Below are 11,902 nucleotides of genomic sequence, written 5' to 3'. Positions count from 1 at the left end.
AGTGGTTAGACATTTATATAATTTATGAAGTGATCTCCTGATAAGTCTAGTACTCATCTGACACTATACATAGTTTTTAAAATATTATTGACTCTATTCCCCATACTGTACTTTACATCCCATGACTATTTTGTAACTACCAATTTGTACTTCTTAACCCCTTCACCTTTCTCACCAAGCTCCCCAACCTTCCTCCCATCTAGTAATCATTAGTTTGTTCTCTGTATCTATGAGTCTGTTTCTGTTTTGTTTGTGCAATAATTTTGTTCTTTAGACTCCACGTATAAGTGAGATCATATGGTATTTGTCTTTCCCAGTCTGATTTATTTCACTTATCATAATACCCTCTAGGTCCACCCATGTTATCATAAATGATAAGATTTCATTATTTGTGGCCAAGTAAGTTTCCATTGTATATACATACCACCTCTTCTTTATGCAATCGTCTATTGATGGGCACTTAGATGGCTTCCGTTTCTTGGGTATTACAAATAGCGCTGCAGTGAACATAGGGGTGCATATATCTTTTTAAATTGGTGTTTTGGATTTCTTTGAATAAATACTCAGGAGTGGAACTGCTGATCATAAGGTAGTCCTGTTTTTAATTTTTTGAGGCACCTCCATACTGTTTTCCATAGTGGCTGTACAAATGTTCAATTCCATCAACAGTGCACAAGGGTTCCCTTTTCTCCACATCCTTGCCAACACTTGTTTGCTGATTTATTGGTGATGGCTATTCTGACAGATGTAAGGTTTATTAAGTATACTTCTAAATAATCTCCATAATTACTGAATTTAAAATGCTTGTTTCTCCTGTTAAGAATAACAAGACAGGGCCGGCCCGGTGGCTCAGTCTGTTGGAGTTCCATGCTCCTAACTCCTAAGGCTGCTGGTTCGATTCTCACATGGGCCAGTGGGCTCTCAACCACAAGGTTGCCAGTTCAACTCCTCAAGTCCCGCAAGGGATGGTGGGCTCCGCCCCCTGCAACTAAGATTGAACACGGCACCTTGAGCTGAGCTACGGCTGAGTTCCCGATGGCTCAATTGGTTGGAGCGCGGGCTCTCAACAACAAAGTTGACTATTGGACTCCCGCAAGGGATGGTGGGCTGCACCCCCTGCAACTAACAACAGCAACTGGACCTGGAGCTGAGCTGCGCCCTCCACAACTAAGACTGAAAGGACAACAACTTGACTTGGAAAAAAGTCCTGGAAGTACACACTGTTCCCCCAATAAAGTCCTGTTCCCCTTCCCCAATAAAATCTTAAAAAAAAAAAAGTCCTTTAAAAAAGCATAACAAGACAAAATGAACATACGAGTATATTGCTTTTATAATGAGGAAAAAATACAATGAATGTTATATGTGTTAAAAAAAAGAATAACAAGACAAATACATTGTATTGACATATGAGTTTATAGTACTAGGTACATTTACTGAAATCTAATCATAGGGATGACCTCCAGCAAGTATTGAAATCAACTGAGAAAATCTTAAGTGTGACTTACTTATGATGGACAGAGTACATTGAAAATAGCACTCTGGGACTTCTAAGCCCAGATCTTAAGAAGACTTGAAGTTTTGACTTTTTGCTGTTAAAATGATCCCACTTGGCATGCTTGATACTGACGGCCATACTATGAGGGAGCTCAAGTTAGCCAAACAGAGAACTGAAATGCTCTGGCCAAGAGCTTCAGTGACCTTAGTCCCCAGCCACTCTCCTTGCTGAATGTGGCCACATGGGAAATTCTGGGCAAGACCAGCAGAATGACTGCCCATTCAACATTCAGAATTTTGAGAAATAATAATTTATATTGTTTTAAGCCACATTTTGGGTGATTGTTACTCAGCAGTAGGTAACTGAAACATTGTCAAGTTTTAATGCTCAATAAATGTAATCTTTTACTATTACTATTATTCAGAAGACTGTATAAATGATAACAGTGTTTATTTAGACAAAACTGCCAAAAAGAAATGTGTTTGCTGCATGGAAAATGGGAACAAGGATGGTATGATAAAGAAAATTCTCTTTAATCCTTCATGGATTTCTATTTTTAAGGTGTAAAATAAGAACTTTAGTTAATTCCAACATGGGAAACCTTTGCTGCTGTGATTGTTCCAATCCCCAAGATGAAACCTGAACCACACAATCATTTATTTCTTCTTCAACCTGGACTCTTATCTACATCAAATGGCTTTTAAATATGTCTTGTCACATACTTTCTTTTCTTCCTGTCTTTCAACTTTGTGTAATTGCTACCTAAATAGACAATCAGGGAATCCTAGTCACAGCAATCAGACAAGAAAAAGAAATAAAAGACATGCAAATTGGAAAGGAAGAAGTCAAACTGTTGTTATTTGCAATGACATAATACTATATGTAGAGAACTGTAAAGATCCACCAGAAAACTGTTAGAACTGATAAATGAATTCAGTAAAGCAGCAAGATACAAAATTAATATTCAGAAATCAGTTGCTTTTTTATATACCAATAACAAACTATCAGAAAGAGGAATTAAGAAAATAATGACATTTACAATTGCATCACAAAAATAAAATATCTAGGAATAAATGTAACCAATGAAGTGAAACATCTGTACTCACAAAATTATCAGACATTAAGAAAGAAAGTAAAGGAGACATAAATAAATGGAAGCATATACCATGGTCATGGATAGAAGAATTAACACAGTTAAAATGTCCAGATTACCCAAAGCAATCCATAGATTCAATGCAATCTCGATCAAAATACAAATGGCATTTTCCATAAACCTAGAACAAACAATCCTAAAATGTATATGGAACCACAAAAGACCCAAAATAGCCATGGCAATCTTGAGAAAGAAGAACAAAGTTGAAGGTATCACACTACTTGATATCAAACTATACTACAAGGCTATAGTAATCAAAACAGCATGATACTGGCATAAAAACAGACACATAAATCAATGGAACAGAATAGAGAGCCCAAAAATAAACCCATGCCTATATGGTCAATTAATCTATGACAAAGGAGGCAAGAATATACAATAGGATAAAGACAGGCTCTTAAATAATGGTGCTGGGAAAACTGGAGAGATATGTGCAAAAAAATGAGATTGCACCACTTTCTCATACCATATACAAGAATAAACTCAAAATAAATTAAAGACTTAAATGTGAGACCCCAAAACATAAAACTCCTAGATGAAAGCATAGGTAATAAACTCTCTGACATTGCTCTTAGTAATATGTTTTGGATATGTCCCTTGGGCAAGAGAAACAAAAGAAAAACTAAACAAATAGTATGATATCAAACTAAAAGATTTTGCACAGCAAAGGAAATTATCAACAAAACAAAGAGACAACCTACCAAATGAGAGAATATATTCACCAATCATACATATGATGAGGGGTTAATATTCAAAATATGTAAGGAACTCATACAACTTAACACCAAAAAATACCAAACAATCCAATTAAAAAATGGTAGCGGTCCTGAATAGACATTTCTCCAAAGAGGACATACAGATGGCCAATAGACACAAAAGGATGCACAACATCACTAATCATCAAGGAAATGCAAATAAAAACCACAATGATATGTCAGTCACCTCACACCTATAAGAATGGCTATCATCAAAAAATCAACAACCAGTAAGTGTTGGCCAGGATGTGGAGAAAAGGGAACCCTTGTGCACTGTTGGTGGGATTGCACACTGGTAGAGCCAGTATGGAAAGCAGTATGGAGTTTTCTCAAAAACTTAGTAATAGAATCACCATATAACCCAGCAATCTCTCTTCTGGGTATTTACCAAAAAAAAATTGAAAACATTTATACATAAAGATATATACACCCCTATGTTCACTGCAGCACTATTCAGATTGACCAAAACATTGAAACTACCAAAGTGATCTTTGATTGATGATTGGATAAAGAAATGTGGTACATATACACAATAGAATACTACTCAGCCATAAGAAAAGATGAAATGCTGCCATTTGTGACAACATGGATGGATTTTGAGATTATCACGCTAAGTGAAATAAATCAGACAGAAAAAGTTGAGAACCATATAATTTCACTCATATGTGGGATATAAAACTGAAAGCCACAAGTGAACAAGACAAACAAACAAGCAAAAATTCATAGACACAGACAACAGTATTGTGGTTACCAGAGGATAAGGGAGAGGAGGGAGATAGTAGAGGGTAAAGAGGATCAAATACATGGTGACGAAAGGAGATTTGACTTTGGGTGCTGAGCATACAATGTGATATATATGCTTAGATGATGTGTTCTAGAATTGTACACTTGAAACCTGTATAATTTTATTAACCAATGTCACCCCAATAAAATTTTTAAAAAAGAGGTACAAATTGGTAGTTACAACATGGTCATAGGGATGTACGTCAGAGGGAATATACCGTGTTTCCCCAAAAATAAGACCTAGCCGGACAATCAGCTCTAATGTGTCTTTTGGAACAAAAATTAATATAAGACCAGGTATTATATTATATTATATTAAATTGGAATAAACCCAGTATTATTACATTATATTATATTATATTATATTATATTATATTATACCCCGTATTATATTATATTACAGTAAAGATCCAGTCTTATATTATGGTAAAATAAGACTGGGTCTTAAATATTAATTTTTGCTCCAAAAGACACATTAGAGCTGATTGTCCGGATAGGTCTTATTTTCAGGGAAACACAGTAGTCACTAATACTATAATAACTGTGTATGGTGTCAGGTGGGTACTAATCTGGCGATCACTTTGTAAGTTGTATAAATGTATAACCACTATGTTGTACACCTGAAACTAATGTAATGTTGAATATCAACTGTAATTTAAAAAATAATTTCTTAATAAAATATAGATATAAATAGATATTGCAGCAATCATTTATCAGATGTACAGATCCAAAACTCCTTCCTGTGTGATATGAGCATCTTTTCTAGGTGAAAATATAAAAACATTCTAAATCTCTCTCACTTCCCTGCCACACCACACATCTGGAGTTTTAACCTTTTCATCTATTTTAAACAGTAGAATGATGTTAGTGGAGACAACTCTCCCCTAAATATGATGTGCTTTTCTTCCTCCAAGCAGCACGTAGGCCCTTGGGAGAAATTTTAATTTATTTTTCATGCCTTTGTCTGATGGAGATATTAAAGACGGTATTTTATAAGAGTACTTAATGATATGGGAAATCCTCACAATACATTGCTCAATAGAAAATATAGATTTAAAAAGAGCATGCTCATGACACCAATTTTGTGAAAGGGGAAAAAAAATAACTTCCATGTATGTATATGTACAGAAAAAGATGCCAGGCATTCCTCTCAGTCCTTATCTTGGATGGAGGGATTATAAGTGATTTCCATTTTTCTCTTGATTGCATTCTGCATTTTCTAATGATTCTACAATGAACATATTTTACTTTATTTCATCTGAAAAAATTTTAAATTTTATGCTAGATTGTTCACTTGCTACTACTTCTCGCTGAACAATCCCTTATAGATATTCTTAGAATATTAACATAAATCCTTGTAGTTTGCCACAGTAATCCGAATGTAAAGAATGGGAAAATCTGAGCAAAAGGAAATTGAAATTCTAATTTCTCACCTCCTAATACTTTGTAATTGCTAACTTTGTAGTGCTAATTATGTAATGGTTTTTTATTCACTTTAAAATACAGTTAGATTCTGAGATCTGCTTCACATCCATCAGACTGACAAAATCCTAAAAATCTGAGTATTGGTGGGTAAACAAGAATGTTTATATAATTAGGATGGGCATGTAAATTAGATCAGCCACTTTGGAAAGCAATTGGTCAGTGTCCAGTAAGATTGAAAATACACATGTCTTATTCTTCAACGTATCCACTTCTAGGTATTACTCCAGAAAGAAATTCTCATGTGTGCAAAAGGATAAAAAAATCAGGGTAAAGGTGTTTATAAACACTTTTAAAAAAAAAAAAAAAAAGGGAGAGATTAAAAACAGACTGTATTTCCATGATTAGACAGCACATTAATAAAAGGTGTTTGATGTGCTAATCTCATACAGCAATTAAAATGAATGAACTATATCTATATCCTCATTATTAGATCTTAAAAAGTAATATAGGATGAAAGAGTAAGGTGCAAAAAGTTATGTATAATATAACATTTATGTAAAAGTTTTAAAAATCATAAGAATAATATTATATATGTTATTTATTATAACATATAAAACAGAAAAATATATAAAAACATAGACTTAAAAACTACACACACTAGATTTGTGATAGCATTTACTTTGGAGAGGGAAGAAGAGAATTAGGACTCGGGAAAGGCAAAAAAAAAAGGATTGTGATTTTATTCACAGTTTTATTTCATTCATAAAACAAACTAGAAACTTAAACCTATATGACACAATGTGAACTTTTGTTTTTGTTGGATATGTGCTTATGTTTTATATGGTTTGAAATTGTTTTTCCTTAGTACTGCTTTAACAACTCCAGGAAGTCAAGCTGGAGGGAAGTTGACCGATTATGATAGTAGAAAAGTGAAAGGATCACTAAGAGCAGATGGTACTGAGTAATCTCACAGTTTATTGTAACTATTTTGCATTCCTATCTGTAAGGATGTTCTTCTGTGGTCTTATCTCTGGACCTCATCATTCATGGAAATCGTGTGCCTACTGTGGTTTTACATTAGAACCAGAGTCATCTTCACGAAGGCAGTACACTTCAAAGTTCAGTGACATTTACAGTGACAGTCATTATCACTCCTGAAAATAACTAGAGAAGAGGGTAGGGTGTTTTACTGCGAAACATGGACATTATGTCTCACAAGTCAAACAAGAATCACAAAGGTTCTGGGGGGAAAAAAGAAATGGGTAATTGTTTGTTATTAAGGAGATAAGTCACAGATTATATCCTCAGCAATTATTAGTTAATATTAGTTTTCAGAACAGTTATCTATAGTTTGTTTACATTTGATCAAATTCTGTATGCAAAAATTTAAATAAATAGATACATATTTATGCATTTTTTATAAAAATCCTATATAGCTGAGTGGTTAAGGGCACAAGTGTTAGATCTAGAATGCCTGAGTTTGAATCCAGATTATGCCATTTAGTATTACGTGACTCTAGGAAAATAATTTAGCCTTTTTTTTAGTAATTTAGTTTTTTAGCTATTTAGCCCTTACAGTTTTTCATGTGCCAAATGGGAATAATAATAATAGTACCTGCTTCACAAGGCAATTACATTGACTAAGTAGTTAAAATACATAAAGAGCAAAACATAAACAAAAAAAGCTCAATAAATGTTGGCATTTTGTATATTCAATACACTCATTTAATGGAGGACTGAATGGCAATATGACATTCCCCAAATGCCATGCATTTAGTAGACACCCAAGATACCAATGATAATATACATGAAACGACCCAAATTTAGACATGAAATCCATCAAGTCACTATAAAATTGTTCTTCAAGCTCGTAGATGGCTTTATGACGGCCCCATTCTTGGCGCCTGATGTCACAATGTAGTACGGCTGTCACAATCTGCTTCCATAATGCCACAGAACAAGATGGTGGTTTCCCTTAGCTGCAGCTTTCAGGAGGCACACAGCTCTGCAAAGATAAAGCAGCTACCAAGTACAGACAACAAAATGGTAGAGACTTCATAAAATTGAACTTCCTGTTCAGACTTCTCATCTTGGAACCTAACCATCCAGGCTCCTTTTATCTTTTCTTATGGATGTTGTTGACTCATTGCATTTTCCCCTATCGCTTTCAAATGCAATGGACTTCCACATGGAGGGCCAGCTCCATTCCAATGCATTAGTCATACATAGTCCCATCATTACAGACCCAACCATGGCAACTTCAAAACAAGAAACACAAAGGTGCACCAGCTATAGGAATCACAAAGGTGCCTCTAGTGCACCAGATTTTCAGCTCTAGAAATTATGATTTGGTGTCATTATTTGGTGTGCAGAGATATGGTTAGTGCGCAGTAAGTAGCCTTAGGCTGCATATAATTGAAATCTACCATGCACAATAAATTTTCTGAAGGTACTGAAAATATATGGTAGTAATTCTGTATGCCTATTGTAATGAGTGTAACCATGGTTTCCAACATTTTTAACTTCCTATAAATGCTTCTTTGGAAGCAACACAGAATAAATGTGACAAGAGGATCCCATCCCTGAAAAATAGAAAGTAAAAAACCCACAAACACAAAACCCTTGTATCTTAACATTTTAATATGTCTGCTTCAATTCTGTTGAACAGCACAGTCAAACTTCTCAACCAAGAGTAAGAAGATCAAAGATAATTTAAAGTTTTTTTAAAAGCAGTACCACCTCTCCTCAAAAAAATAAATGGAGCTTTTAGCTTTTATAACTACTTCAAATCACTCATTAATAAGCTGAAGTCTTAGCTTAAGTGACTCTTTGGGATCTAAAAGCCGCAAAGAGTCACATAAGCTAAGACTTCAGCTTATTAGACTTTAGTTGTGTCTCCCTACGTTTTAGACAGTTTTCTCTCAGGTCTCAATGGGAAAGTTTTTCTGTCCAAACCATCTTATTTCATGTGGCGCATTTTGCCAGCCAAGCCTCATGACATTTCTACATCCAACCTTCAGTAATAAGTGAAGGCTACAAAAATAAATATGCAATTAAAGAGAAGGAAGTAATTAGTTTTTATTAAAGAACATTGAGATGATTAGACTCCATGGTTCCTAGTCATCCTGAGGTGCAGCTTGTTTTACTTATTTTTAGTAGCAATAAACAGACATCTCTTTCTATGTCTATGCATTCATAGGCTTAACCGGTATCTAAAGTATTTTCCACACTGGAGAACAGCAACGCAGACTGAGCTTGTCAGAGCACATGGGGGGGAACGAAGTTTATTCATTTGCTTGTTTTTTGCTTCCAAAAAGCTGTGTGATCATATTACAGATATTCCTTGACTTACAATGGGGCTACATCCTGATAAACCTATCGTCAATTGGAAATACATAAACGTGCTCCAAACACAATATCCAAAAACTGCTGGCAGCACTGTACACTGCAGAGTAGCGACTGTTTATCCTCCTAGTCGCCTGCCTGACTGGGAACTAGGCTAGGACTTCAAATTTGAAACATTGTTACATCTTAACTCTTTTAAAATTGGTTTTCTGTGGATTGAGTTCTTATTCCATGGCATTACAAGCTCTTTTTCAAAAAGAATTTTGCTTACAAATGCACGTTATAAGTTCTTATCTGAGTTGAAAAAAAGAAGTCCTGTTTTAAATGTCAAGAATGGAACAAAGGTTATAGGAAACAATGATATGGAGCCCTTAATTACCATGCCAGGTTCCAAAACAGGGCTGAGTGGCGGTGACTAACAGGTGGTGGGACGCGTCTCCTCCAGGCGTTGTAGATCTCCCGATCATTATAAGGGGACACTCCTAGGCATGAGCAGCCCTCCTGTTTAACCCTGGTGTGGCAGGGGCCTCCCTTTTCTGGTCAGTAGGTCCTGAGGATGGTTGCTGCCTGTAGGTTCAAGGAGGGTAGGACTAGTGAGACCCACATACTAAAGTAGAGAAGGGCAATGGAAGGGCTGGTGCTCTAGATTGAGGAAATCATTTAGACCATTTTGCCAAAAAGATAGCAGTCAAACCAGGACTGTAGTTCCAGGAAGGTTCAGAAAAGTTGGAGTTTATGTAGCAGGTGGGTAAGGCATTCCAAGGAAGAGAGAAAGTACTGCATCAGCCATGGAAGAGACAGCAGAAATTATCAATGGAATGGCCAAAGGAATACCCAGAATTCCACTGGACTCCGGTGGGCCAGGTGGGGCCTCGGCTATACACTCCTAGAGATTGGTCCCAGGGCTGCTAAATTTGATGTCAGGGTTTTTCTATTAACTATGTGGGGTAAAATAAATATCATCCCCACTTTGAAAACACACACACTAACACACACACACACACACACACACACACACATTAATTCTATTAAAGGGACTCAGAATCCAAACAATCTAATTGAAGTTGGTATATGGGAGCTGACATCAGTGTGCAAGTGTAACAAAGAGAACAATCACTGACAGCTTGTTTGGCTTCTCCTGTGACATGGCTAGGCAAGGCCATGTCTCTCAATCCACTGGTGAGGAAAGGGGTGCCTATAGGTCCTGCAGGACCAGGTTAAACCTGTGCCACTAAGGCAAGTAAATACCTTTACACAAAGGTAATGCTTTGCATGATGGGGACATATTCTGCCTGGAGGGGAGTCTGAAATGGAATGAGAGGACTGGTATTCATCCTCATTCATGGCGCTGAGGCCATATACTTTGGAGACAAGCAACAGGCATTCAGAGAAATAGTGAGACATTATGAGGGGTGGGGGGCACAGTAGAGTTTTTGAGGAACAAAATGGCATCATTAGAATGAGATACTTGAAGGGGAAAAGAGCTGCATTTTGGGCTTAAGGAAGAAACCTGAGGAGAGAAAAACATGTGGGAGAATAGGTAGATTCCTAGGATACCACATCCTTCAAAGACTTTTAAAGAGCCCTAGGAGGGCTCATTTTTTACAAGGCACAAAGGATCTTTCAGCCTTCAAGGATTTCAATGTTTATTTGTCCTGTTCTGAAATACCCTTAGACATTTAACTGCCCCTTTAATAACGAACTTTGATACACAGGAGGGTAGGACATCATAACAATGGACGGGGGCTTAGATGGAGGGGGGTAAATTGATTTCTAAAGTCAGCACATTAGATGAAAGTTGCATATATTCAAATTTTACCTTGAAAATTGTCTAAATCTTCTGTAACACAGAAGACATGAAATTTCTTAAAAATAAAGCAGTTCACTTCTTTGTCCGAGGTCATTTGCACATTTTCTCCATGGACCTTTTCCACGCGCAAGGACTTCTAATCCATGCATGAAGGAGCATTCCCTTAGTAAAGGGATTGATGCTGGGACTTCACTGTGTGTGTATGTATTCTAACATGTGTGTATGTATTCTAACATGTGTGTGTATGTATTCTAACATGTGTGTGTGTATTCTAACATGTGTGTATGTATTCTAACATGTGTGTATGTATTCTAACATGTGTGTGTATGTATTCTAACATGTGTGTATGTATTCTAACATGTGTGTATGTATTCTAACATGTGTGTATGTATTCTAACATGTGTGTATGTATTCTAACATGTGTGTGTATGTATTCTAACATGGAGGATGACCAGGGGAGGACTGGTGTGATCCCCATCAGTAATTTCAAGCCTTGGTGGAGAACGGTTGAAATACTCTAATGTGTACTTGCTCTTTTGTGTGGAATCACATTTGGTTATTGGCAAGAAGAGCAAGAGGGAGAGGCAGGGAGGAGAGAGAGAGAGAGAGAGAGAGAGAGAGAGAGAGAGAAGAAAGAGGAGGAGGAGAGAAAGGAGAGGAAGGAGAAGAAGGAGAAGAAAGAAAAGGAGGAGGAGGAGGAGGAGGAGGAGGAGGAGGAGGAGGAGGAGGAGAAGGAGAAGAGGAAGAAGGAGAAGAGGAAGAAGGAGAAGAGTCACCCTGGGAGCAGCCAGTGCAGACCTCCCGGCATGAGCGATCATAAAACCAAAACTATCCATCTCGATAATTTGGGGAAGATCACTAGTCCAGGCTAGAAAAGAGAGGCATCCTGCCACACAAACGGGCTACATGTTGTTAATCTCATAACACTTCTTAAGACTCTATTACTATCTGTTCTTCCTGATTGTTTGTGGAACTGCGTCTGCTCTTAACTTCCTGAGGCATATATTGGTTGCCCCTCCCAGACCATGAACACTTTCCCTTTAACACTTCACAGTTCCTTTCCTGGTGGAGAAAACAAATTAAAGAAGAAACCATTTTGTCTATTGTAGAGAGAATGCTGTTTTGGTCCTAACAAT

This window comes from Rhinolophus sinicus, linkage group LG01 (genome assembly GCF_036562045.2).
Source record: "Rhinolophus sinicus isolate RSC01 linkage group LG01, ASM3656204v1, whole genome shotgun sequence".
NCBI classification, from domain to species: Eukaryota; Metazoa; Chordata; class Mammalia; order Chiroptera; family Rhinolophidae; genus Rhinolophus; species Rhinolophus sinicus.
This window is presented reverse-complemented; position numbering follows the sequence as displayed.